The 13,001-nt window shown below is 39.0% G+C and overlaps 1 protein-coding gene across 3 annotated transcripts in view; it reads right to left on the bottom strand.

The window, feature by feature from the left end:
* ZNF385D (zinc finger protein 385D) overlaps positions 1-13,001 on the bottom strand; it is a 623,117-nt gene that overhangs the window by 532,387 nt on the left and 77,729 nt on the right. Inside the window, exon 1 of one of the 3 annotated variants that reach the window (XM_073333497.1) lies at positions 11,110-11,143. The exons of the other annotated variants lie outside the window; for them this stretch is intronic. The gene's annotated coding sequence lies outside the window, so the exon portion shown is untranslated. Of the gene's footprint in view, positions 1-11,109; positions 11,144-13,001 lie in introns of those variants that run through there. 3 annotated transcript variants of the gene reach the window in all.

Raw genomic sequence — 13,001 nt, 5'->3', positions numbered from 1 at the left:
TTCTTAATAGAGGAATATGTCCAACCAAAACTGGCAACCCTAACTCTAAACTACGCAGATATACACTCACATATGTTATTACTCACAGTCATATATCACCGCCGCACAAGCTCCACTTATATAAACCCATGGATTTTCATTCACACATCAATCTAAAACCCAAACAAACAAACAATTTTTGACCTATCGCACAAAATTTACACCCCCAAGACACCCATGCCCATTATAAATGTTTTGGTCATCTGTAGACATTATGTCTGTTAAGCACTTTATAAATAGTATTAAACCTGTGCAGTTTACAAGAGTTGTAGTTTTGTTTTGTATATATGGTCTTGCTGTACCATTCAGGCACCATAAAGTGCTACAGATTGAGAGTTGCAAAAGTGGAGACAATCACGCACACGGAAAGCAATGCTACCACTGTACTTCCCAAGGGGCTCTTCAGTGAGAGTCTAGGGTTCCACAGATTCCCCAACACTAAATCAGCACACTTCCTTAGCCCTGCCGCCTCTGTGCCCAGCCTTCCATACTTTCTGGGAAGTGTCAGTCTGCTCCAGATCACACATCATATGTAATTGGTAGCTTGAACCATTGCACTTTTTCCCTTTCCACCTCCCCATCAGACTTTCCAACACTGGGGGGGCCTGTAGCCTGGGTTATATTTTTATATATTCCTAGGTATTCAAATAGTTTAGATGTATAAAATTTCAGACTATGAGCACATGAACTATTTTCAATTTTTTCCTTTGATTTTCACTATTCACTATTATTTATATGTTGTGTAGTTGGTCATCTAAATCATATTATTATTGTTCCTGCTAAAAAGCATTTTAATATGAGCATAATAAATAATGAAGACTACATTTTTGACATAAATTTTCATACAAATAGTGATTTGTGTAAAAATTCATGACACTTCTGGAATCTGCAAACATTTTCATGAATGCCCGATGATGCTCCAATACTCATAAATAACTAATTACATCCTGCAAAACAGTAAAGAATTGATCTTGGGGCTCATGAACAAATTAACAAAATCAGACTTTTTCACTGTTCAACTAGCATTGTTTTGTATTGGTAACATCAGAGAATAGCTAATTTTAGAGGAATACAATGAGGATGATTTTAGTTGTGTATGAACTGAATGTTTCTATTAGCCTTGATAACCCCTGCCTTTACATATTTCTCAGTGTATATTAAATGTACCCATTTTAGCCCCAAATCAGGAAAATGTCCCTATTCAGGAAAGCACTTAAGATATGCTTAAATTTAAACATATACTAAACATAAAAGGCCTGAATCATGTTCTTAATTTGCAGATCATCTTTAATATTCAGGACAAAGCATATAGAGAAGTTCTCAGTGATAACAGAAAAAAACAAGACACTGGTGAAATGCTATACTCAGGCCTGTCTTTTGCTACAGATCCAAGCACAATTTATTTATTTATTTACTGCATGGCCCAGAAGTCTCCATCCTGTTCATTACTGCTGTGATTATAGTCTTTAAAAGTAAAACACATTGCTGTTTTCAGTACAGCAAATTCAAAACAACCCAGTGAGCTCTACAATCAACTCTACTTTTTATAGTTAATATGATTTTATCTAATTCAGTTGTATTACTGGAAATTTAGATGTGTCAAAATCATATTGGAGAATACCTATTTATATTTCATGAGATTACTCAGCATACTGCCAATTTTCTGCACACGGAATTCCTTCTTTTTTTTTTTTTAAAGATGAGGGGATACTATTTTAAATTTAATACTTAGCTGTCTGTGTAGGAGATGAACACAGAGCTACTGTGAAGGATTTTGTTAAAAATTGTGGCGGAAGGTTACCAAGCTACTCCCTGCAGACTAGGGACCGAATGGCTAGGCAGCAGTTCTGCGGAAAAGGACCTAGGGGTGACAGTGGACGAGAAGCTGGATGAGAGTCAGCAGTGTGCCCTTGTTGCCAAGAAGGCCAATGGCATTTTGGGATGTATAAGTAGGGGCATAGCGAGCAGATCGAGGGACGTGATCATTCCCCTCTATTCGACATTGGTGAGGCCTCATCTGGAGTACTGTGTCCAGTTTTGGGCCCCACACTTCAAGAAGGATGTGGATAAATTGGAGAGAGTCCAGCGAAGGGCAACAAAAATGATTAGGGGACTGGAACACATGAGTTATGAGAGGCTGAGGGAGCTGGGATTGTTTAGCCTGCAGAAGAGAAGAATGAGGGGGGATTTGATAGCTGCTTTCAACTACCTGAAAGGGGGTTCCAAAGAGGATGGCTCTAGACTGTTCTCAATGGTAGCAGATGACAGAACGAGGAGTAATGGTCTCAAGTTGCAGTGGGGGAGGTTTAGATTGGATATTAGGAAAAACTTTTTCACTAAGAGGGTGGTGAAACACTGGAATGCGTTACCTAGGGAGGTGGTAGAATCTCCTTCCTTAGAGGTTTTTAAGGTCAGGCTTGACAAAGCCCTGGCTGGGATGATGTAACTGGGAATTGGTCCTGCTTCGAGCAGGGGGTTGGACTAGATGACCTTCTGGGGTCCCTTCCAACCCTGATATTCTATGATTCTATGATTCTCTTTCCAATTTATGTGGAAAATATTCAGTTGAACACCAATATCATATAAGGCCAATTCATGATTGAATCTGACACAAAGAACCACTTTAATCAACTAATCACCACTCTAAATTACCTCCAGGAAAATCCCTGTAGCTACAGTACTTAGATTAAGTGTCAAGGCTCGATCTGAACTTCTTATGTAGCAGGCAGCTTCACTTACAACAAATCCCTGTTAAATTGACAAAGCTAATGCACCTGGCAGCTATTCAACACATAATAGTTTTTAGACACAGAATGCAGACTACATTATAGCATTGTGCTCGCAAAACTAGTTATGGCTGATGAGAAGGAACTTTTAGAAAGTTACAAAAGTGATTCACTGAAAGATATTTCCCGTAGGGCTGAAATCTCTCCTGCATGTGTTTAGCCTCAAGGTGATTTTCATGGAGGAGGCTTGTTAACATTACATTTATTGATTTTTCAGTTACCTGAGCATCGATGAAAGGATATTTTTCATCACTTCATATTTTTTCAGACCCTTTTGCATGCTGATAACTCAAAATATATTTATAAAACTTTAAACTTGGCATGGATGTAGTCTAGCCGCCAATGAGTCAAAATGTCACAGAAGTTTTTCTAAATAACATTTGTTGCAGCGAAGCTCAACCTTCAGTGGTACAAAAGCATATATGTACAGAATCCATGCAGACAAATATCCATACTGTAAAAAAACAGAAAAAAATAATTATTCCTAGTTTAAAAATAAGAAAGAGAAAAAAAAATCACACTTTGCCAGATACCTGGATCATCTTAAGGGAGAAGTATAAGTAAGATACAATGAACCCTAGGATGCAAAACACCAGAATTCAGGAAATATATAAGAGAGAGAGAGAGAGCGATTGAATATGTGTATATCTGTGTGTATCTCTGTTGAATGTGTGCATGTTTTTCTCAGGTATTTGCTAGAGGACTTGGGGATATGAGTCTTGTGAAGATTTTTTTGTTTTTGTTTTGTTTTTTTATGAGGTTTTTCTTTTTTGCCTTCTCTGCTTTTAAAAGACAGATGTGAGTGTGTTTTGGTTATATTATGTGCATGTTGCCTTTGTCAGGTAAAGCACATGCATTTAATAAATCTAAATTTATTAATATAACAAAACATCTGACGCACCGACAACTTTCGTATTCTCTTTTAAAATAAAAACCAAGTATATCAAATCCAAAAAAAAAAGTGCAACATTACATATAAAATAGTCAAGAAATTGCAAGGTATCATTCCCACAGCCAGAGTAACTCATCCACATTGCATTGATTACATTGTATTTTCCACAGAATCCATACAGTTCTGTGAAATAATCTGTGCCTCTGCCAATACTTTAAAGTGGTATGGGAAAAGACACAATTGCCTGTCTCATGCTGCTGGACCTTCCTAGGAAGAAGTATGGTGATCAGTGGTCCACTAGCTCTGCCTACAGTGTCATAAACAGCAGCATTCCCCAATCAGGCAGAGATGATCAGTGTGTATTAGCAAGGAGAGGGAGAGAGGAAAAAAACGCCTATCCCTCAGTTTCTTATCATATTTATTTCACTGATGTTATCAACTGATTTTGCAACCTTATATGGTCAGGAAAATTAAAATTCCATTAAAATTTCAGCAAAATTTGATGCTGCATGTGAAACAGCAAAAAGATTATCCTACCAGAGAATTTAAGAGTGCTTAACCCACAAATCGCTACGCAGGGTGTAATACAAAAAAACACTATACTCAGTATGAGCAACAGGACAAGTTATGGTTATTGTGGAAACCATTCTTCTGAAGTTTCCTGACTTTTGTGTGTGTAAATCTCAGTCATAACAACCTATTGATGTCATTCTTTGAATTTAATATACTGATGTTTATAAACAAAAGTCGCCACAATGACAAACCATTCTCCAAGGTGCAATCTGGAGAAGTAAATGTCAAGTAGCAGGAGAGATCTGAGTAATGCAGTATCACAGATGTGCAACTTGAGTAAAACACTTTTTGCTTTGTATTGTGCACCACTCTTTCTAGTGTACTTCTCTTTCGGCTGACCTGATTTATAGCAATGGCCATTTTTATGCAAATAGACTGAGACGCTGCAGTTAAATCTATCAATAACTGAAAGATAAGAACAGCAACTATTTATTGTTTCTTTTTTAAAATATGCATGTGGAAATATTGTTTTTCATTAAATTCCAGGTGCTGATTTTAAGCCATCCAGTTGAACTCTCTGGCCCAGATCCTGCAGGATCCTGAGCTCGTCATAAAAAGTACTAAGTACATTCATCTCACTTAGTTGTCACTGGAAGTTGAGGGTGTTTAGTGTGTTGGAAGATTTGGCAAATGCCATTTAAACTGAGCATGGGCCTTGCACTGACGCTCTGCACAGAACTGAAATTCAACCAGGGTGTTTACAGTATTGCAACTGTATATTTTCAGTACCCCACCTTTGCATCAGAACCAGAATGATGTCCTAGTAACCACAAAATACAAAGAAGCATATAAACTGTTCACCTTAGGAAAACACCAATAAGGATCTTTAGGGCTGCCTTTCCATTTACTTGAACTCTCTTTTATTTTCAGAGTATGGTGAGAAATAATCAAAAGCAATGATGTTGTTCTTTTGCCCAGAAATAATATAGCACTAAATGCTCGTGGACAGAGCAAAGCCTCTCAGTGAGAAACACATTATAATACTGAAAGTCAATTATCACTATTGTGTATTTCCCACAATATGCTAGGTGCTATACAAGTACAGAAGGCACAGTTCCTGCTCTAAGGACCTTATATGCTTAAAAATACACGTCTTATGTATTCTCAGATTTATAACTTTGACCAAAAAAAATCAGCCCTAATTTAAGCACTCCTACAAGGACTGAATTTGGCCGATAGCTCTTCTATCCTAATTTAATACCTTAAAGGTAAATTGCAAGGAAAAAATTAAAAACACTGTTTAAGATTCCAAATAATTAGATAAGATAGATAAGATAGACTTAAAAATCAGAACCATAGAGTTAGAATAAAATACCTGAAAAATCAGTTTTTCCTAAACCGCAGGGCCAGAAGTCACATCATAGTCACTTTAGGCAGCATTCTCTGAACTGGTAAATTTACTAGAATTTAGTAATTTACCACTGCATGCCATCTGATTGTGTAGCATCAAGTGAAAAGCTAAATCCCTGCTTCCCTGCCTTATGTGAGTAGTCTTGGTAATAAGTCACCAGGACCAGATGGTATTCACCCAAGAGTTCTGAAGGAACTCAAATGTGAAATCGCAGAACTACTAACTGTAGTCGGTAACCTATCATTTAAATCAGCTTCTGTACCAAATGACTGGAGGATAGCTAATGTGACACCAAGTTTTAAAAAGGGCTCACAGAGGTGATCCCGGCAATTACAGGCCAGCAAGCCTGACTTCAGTACCAGGCAAACTGGTTGAAACTATAGTAAAGAACAAAATTGTCAGAACATAATTTGTTGGGGGAAGAGTCAACATGGTTTTTGTGAAGGGAAATCATGCTCACCAATCTACTAGAATTCTTTGAGGGGGTGAACAAGCATGTGGACAAGGGGGATCCAGTGGATATAGTGTACTTAGATTTTCAGAAAGCCTTTGACAAGGTCCCTCCCTTAAGCAAAGCAAGCTGTCATGGGGTAAGAGGGAAGGTCCTCTCATGGACTGGTATCTGGTTAAAAGATAGGAAACAAAGGGTAGGAATAAATGGTCAGTTTTCAGAATGGAGAGAGGTAAATAGTGGTGTCCCCCAGGAGTCTGTACTGGGAACAGTCCTATTCAACATATTCATAAATGATCTGGAAAAGCGGTAAACAGAGATGTGGTAAAATTTGCAGATGATACAAAACTACTCAAGATAGTTAAGCCCCAGGCAGACTGCGAAGAGCTACAAAAGGATCTCTCAAAACTGGGTGACTGGGGAACAAAATGGCAGCTGAAATTCAATGTTGATAAATGCAAAGTAATGTACATTGGAAAACATAATCCCAACTATAAATATAAAATGATAGGGTCTAAATTAGCTGTTACCATTCAAGAAAGGGATCTTGGAGTCATTGTGGATAGTTCTCTGAAATCATCCACTCAATGTGCAGCAGCAGTCAAAAAAGCAAATAGAATGTTGGGCATCATTAAGAAAGGGATAGATAATAAGACAGAAAATATCATAATGCCTCTATATAACTCCATGATCTGTCCACATCTGAATATTGCACATAGATGTGGTCACCCAATCTCCCAAAAGATATGTTGGAATTGGAAAAGGAACCGAAAAGGGCAACAAAAATTATTAGGGGTATGGAACAGCTTCTGTATGAGGAGGGATTAATAAAACTGAGACTTTTCAGCTTTGAAAAGAGATGACTAAGGGGTGGGGGAATATGATAGAGGTCGATAAAATCATGACTGGTGTGGAGGAAGTTCTCAAGGTTCCTCCCCCACTCTGAACTCTAGGGTACAGATGTGGGGACCTGCATGAAAAACCTCCTAAGCTTATCTTTACCAGCTTAGGTCAAAACTTCCCCAAGGTACAAAATATTCCACCCGTCGTCCTTGGATTGGCCGCTACCACCACCAAACTAATACTGGTTACTGGGGAAGAGCTGTTTGGACGCGTCTTTCCCCCCAAAATACTTCCTAAAACCTTGCACCCCACTTCCTGGACAAGGTTTGGTAAAAAGCTGCACCAATTTGCCTAGGTGACTACAGACCCAGACCCTTGGATCTTAAGAACAATGAACAATCCTCCCAACACTTGCACCCCCCCCCCCCTTTCCTGGGAAATGTTGGATAAAAAGCCTCACCAATTTGCATAGGTGACCACAGACCCAAACCCTTGGATCTGAGAACAATGAAAAAGCATTCAGTTTTCTTACAAGAAGACTTTTAATAAAAATAGAAGTAAATAGAAGTAAAGAAATCCCCCCTGTAAAATCAGGATGGTAGATATCTTACAGGGTAATTAGATTCAAAAACATAGAGAACCCCTCTAGGCAAAACCTTAAGTTACAAAAAAGATACACAGACAGAAATAGTTATTCTATTCAGCACAATTCTTTTCTCAGCCATTTAAAGAAATCATAATCTAACACATACCTAGCTAGATTACTTACTAAAAGTTCTAAGACTCCATTCCTGGTCTATCCCCTGCAGAAACCAGCATACAGACACACAGACCCTTTGTTTCTCTCCCTCCTCCCAGCTTTTGAAAGTATCTTGTCTCCTCATTGGTCATTTTGGTCAGGTGCCAGCAAGGTTACCTTTAGCTTCTTAACCCTTTACAGGTGAGAGGAGCTTTCCCCTGGCCAGGAGGGATTTCAAAGGGGTTTACCCTTCCCTTTATATTTATGACAGAAGTAAATAAGGAACTGTTATTTTTTCCTTCTCATAAATACAAGAACTCAGGATGACTAAAGGAAATTAATAGGCAACAGATTTAAAACAAACAAAAGGAAATGTTCTTCACACAATGCAGTCAGTCTGTGGAACTCTTTGCCAGAGGATGTTGTGAAAGCCAAGACTATAACAGGGTTCAAAAAAGAACTAGATAAGTTCATGGAGGATAGGTCCATCAATAGCTATTAGCCAGGATGGGCAGGGTTGATGTCCCTAGCCTCTGTTTGCAAGAAGCTGGGAATGAGTGATAGGGGATGGATCACTTGATGATTACCTGTTCTGTTCATTACCTCTGGGACACCTGGCATTGGCCACTGTCGGAAGACAGGATACCGGGCAAGATGGGCCTTTGGTCTGACCCAATATGGCCGTTCTTATGAGAGGAAAATGCTAGCACAATAACCCTGTAAACCATCCAATCCAATTACATCTGCTTGGGGTATATATATATATATATATAAAAACCTCTCTCCCCCAGGGTGGGAGAGATGCAATGATGGTGAAACCATAACTACATAGATGGATTCACACAGACATTTCAGCTGTGGAGTAGGGCATGGTACTTGTAGAGGCTACCACTGCCTCTGGATTGTAGTAAAGGCCATAAAGCTGCAATTCCGTTGGCTGATAGAAGATATTTTTTCACATTTAAGCCCCTCCCCTTTCCCTCCCCCCCAGACCTCTCAGCATACAGCCCTTTTATTCTGACTATGCACTGGGGACAGTATTTTTCGCTTAATGAGCCTTTGACACCTGATGTACATGTGTACAAAATAAACATTCTATCACAAAGGAGCTTATTTGTTATATTTCTGTCTCTCATTGCAAAATCCGAGATGAAGTTTCAGCAAGTTAAAAAAAATTAAGCACTTACATTTTTGCCAGCATTTCTTTATATATCATTCTGCTAGAATTGCTCCAAAATTAGTTCACAAAAAGCAAAAACAAAACGCAAAAGAATCTCTTCTCATTCTGTCATGATTTATTAAATCAGATGTGATCTTCTACACAACTGACCATTTCAGACTTTACCGCTCTACCCTACCAGATGAGTCTTAGCATCTCTGAAGTCATCAAGAACCAGCTCTTAGCACTATCCTGAAACCTTGACTAAACATAAGCATAATGCACTCTTTCCCACCCACCCCCAATTCAGCAATACATTTCTGCATCTACTGAATGGCTTGTATAGTCCATCAAGCAGTGGAACAATACATCACCTCTTCCTTCTCATATCCTTCAATTTCCTCACATACACACTCTTCCACCACCTGTATCACTTCACCACCAAGGTCTGCTTTCTTTACTCTCTTTATCTTCTGTAGCTCCTTTTCATTTTAAAGATCACTTTGCCTTAATTCTTTATTATTTTCTTTTTTTTGGAGAGTTGATGTGAAACTATTGTAATTAAATTCAAAAGCAGTTTATTTTTGCCTGATTTGGGGTTTCAAAATAACTCCAAACTTTGACCCAAGTTTCCAACAAAATCAGTATTTTGTAGAGAAATTTAAAAAGTTCCACTCAGAAGATAGCCCCTGAAAAGTTAAATCATCAGCATACCTGGAGTCCTATTAACTATTACAAATTGCTAATTAATAAGAGCTTCTCCAGTCCACCACTACAACTCATGAAATAAAATGTGCAATGACTCAAATAATGTTTAAGATTGCCAGGCAATTATATAATTCTTGCGCTTTGTTAAAACTGTCAATTAAGATATTAAGCTATTATAAATCTTTATTTTTGTGACCATACTGCCTAGGAACCCTAATAAGGAATCCAGGTCCCACTGGGTTAAGCATTGTACATAACCAAAAGACAGTCTCTGCCCCAAAGAACTAACTGATTAAAAACTTCCAGTTTGAAATGAACTGTTCTTTAAACTAATTCAGTATGACAGGACTGTTTTGAAGCACTGGGGTGTCTTACTCAAACTAATTTTCCCTTTCTTTCATTTTCTTGATGCTTATGTTTTACAACTGTTTGTTCAGCACAGAAACAGAACAAAAGATCACATTTATCTTCAGTGAGTGACAGAAAACAAAATATGTCTATGACTGGCATGCTGACTCTCAGACAGGTTTCAGAGTAACAGCCATGTTAGTCTGTATTCGCAAAAAGAAAAGGAGTACTTGTGGCATCTTAGAGACTAACCAATTTATTTGAGCATGAGCTTTCGTGAGCTACAGCTCACTTCATCGGATGCATACCGTGGAAACTGCAGCAGACATTATATACACACAGAAATCATGAAACAATACCTCCTCCCACCCCACTGTCCTGCTGGTAATAGCTTATCTAAAGTGATCATCAAGTTGGGCCATTTCCAGCACAAATCCGGGTTTTCTCACCCTCCACCCCCCACCACACAAACTCACTCTCCTGCTGGTAATAACCCATCCAAAGTGACAACTCTCTTCACAATGTGCATGATAGTATAGCTATTAATTTCTTTCCTTTCAGCTATACATATTGTCAAGGCTGAATCCCCAGTCTGTCACCTCGAGTGCAGAAGGTAGGGACCGGCACAGATTCTAAAAATTAATACTGGCCACTCCAGGCTTGTATTGAACTCCCAAGGTTACAGCTTTTCTCTGACCTTGGCTTGGTAAATGCTGCGACCACCAAAATGCAAAAAAACCCTTTAGAACCCAGGAAGGAGCACTTGGGGATTTCTTCCTCGTGGAGTACCCTCAAGCCCTTTCCCCCTTCCCCCTAGGGAAGAGCTGAGAAAGAAAACAAAGGAAATTAGCTGTGGCTATCAGCTAATCAAACAACAGGCACAAACCTTTTAGGACACCAAAAACCCAATCCTGTTCTTGAAAAAGGTAAATTTTATTACAAACAAAAAGGGAAAAATTACATTTGGAACTCAGTCTTGTAGCTAGATCTTAAAAGAAACAATTACAAAAATTAAGCACCCCAAAACAGGTTTCTTGGGAGTTCAGCTTAAAGGTTACAAGCAAACAAAAGCATCCAGGGTTAGCACAGAGGAGACCCACAAGCCTTTAAAAAATAAACAGAATAAACTTGATCATGTCTAGTTAAACATGCTGATCTACTTACACATTTGGAGTTCAGATAAGTAGTTCTAGGTATGATCTGATGATTTATGATCATACCTGGCTTAAAGCTGCTTATAGCATGGCTGCTCTGTCCCTCCAGCCCAGAGAACAACAGACAAAGGAAAAGTTTCTTTCCCCATTTTAAAAAGTTGTAGTCTTCCCATTGGCTCTTTTGGTCAGGGGCCCCCATTTTTTCCCCCCTTTACCTGGGGGACTTCTTAACCCTTTACAGGTAAAGCAAATAAAGAACAGCTACCAAGAGGGATTATACAGCTCACTGGCTGGCTGGGTGTTCATAAACGGGGACTACACCCCCCTTCATTTATTACACATATTCTTTAAAATCAATACATATCTGAAGTATCAAGTGAACTAAAACATCTTTTAAAATCATTCCATTTAAATCACATAAAAAATACAAACCACTTAAATGATTGCCATGAAAATGAAAAAAATAAAACTAGGGGGGGAAAGTCTCAATGGTGGTTATAGACACACATGCAGTCAACTAGCTGAAAAATAACTGCAGAAGTCCTTCCATAAAACTCAATTACAATTTTAGAAAACCATAACATTTATGAAAGGCCAAAGTGGCTTTCTTATTTTTCAAATACAAAGAAAAGTCAACCCATTTAATAAAGTCAATAAAAATGAAATTTGGAGATTACTAAGAGGATCAATTTAATGAAATTACCACCAAGTCTCAGCAAGAAGCCCAATAGAGTCGAAGACATTGTGAAAAAAATTGTTTAAAAATGACTGAACTCTCAAGAGCCCAGAGCTGGATATTGTCACAGGAAACTGTTCCATTAGGACACTACCAGTTCATGTCATAGGGCAAATCATATATACAAGATTCCCATTGGAAGGATCCTCTCCACAAATGGATCTCTGTATCTCACTTCACAGCAGTAGCATTCCCTCTGGCCCCAGGCACAGATAGAAGGAGAAAGCACATAGCGGGCAATCTGGGAACAACTGGAGGGAGGAACTGTGCATCATCTCCCCATATTCTCAGCCTCTAGTTATATTATGTTTCCATACTCCACCTCCCACTCGGTGGAGGTCCCACTCAAAGGACCCTTGAGTGAAGCCACATGCTATGGGAATCTTGCCAGCATTACTCAATATGAGTTATGCTGCTTGGAGGCCCAGAGTCAACTCAAAAGAGAAGGTTCAGAGTAACAGCCGTGTTAGTCTGTATTCGCAAAAAGAAAAGGAGTACTTGTGGCACCTTAGAGACTAACCAATTTATTTGAGCATAAGCTTTCGTGAGCGACAGCTCTCTTCATCGGATGCATACTGTGGAAAGTATAGAAGATGTTTTTATACACACAAAGCATGAAAAAATCATTAAGTGGGTGTTTACCACTACAAAAGGTTTTCTCTCCCCCCACCCCACTCTCCTGCTGGTAATAGATTATGTAAAGTGATCACTCTCCTTACAATGTGTATGATAATCAAGGTGGGCCATTTCCAGCACAAATCCAGGGTTTAACAAGAACATCTGGGGGGGGGAGGAAAAAACAAGGGGAAATAGGTTACCTTGCATAATGACTTAGCCACTCCCAGTCTCTATTCAAGCCTAAATTAATTGTAGATTAATAGATTGATAGAGCCAGAAGAGTTCCCAGAAGTCACCTACTACAGGACAGGCCTAACAAAGAAAATAACAGAACACCACTAGCCGTCATCTTCTACCCCCAACTAAAACCCCTCCAACACATTATTAAGGATCTACAACCTATCCTGAAGGATGACCCAACACTCTCACAAATCTTGGGAGACAGGCCAGTCCTTGCCAGAGACAGCCCCCCAACCTGAAGCAAATACTCACCAGCAACCACATACCACACAACAGAACCACTAACCCAGGAACCTATCCTTACAACAAAGCCCGTTGCCAACTGTGCCCACATATCTATTCAGGGGACACCATGGGCCTAATA

This window comes from Lepidochelys kempii, chromosome 2 (genome assembly GCF_965140265.1).
Source record: "Lepidochelys kempii isolate rLepKem1 chromosome 2, rLepKem1.hap2, whole genome shotgun sequence".
Classification (NCBI taxonomy): Eukaryota; Metazoa; Chordata; order Testudines; family Cheloniidae; genus Lepidochelys; species Lepidochelys kempii.
Note: the sequence above shows the minus strand (reverse complement) of the source record. Positions and strands in the feature narration are given on the sequence as shown.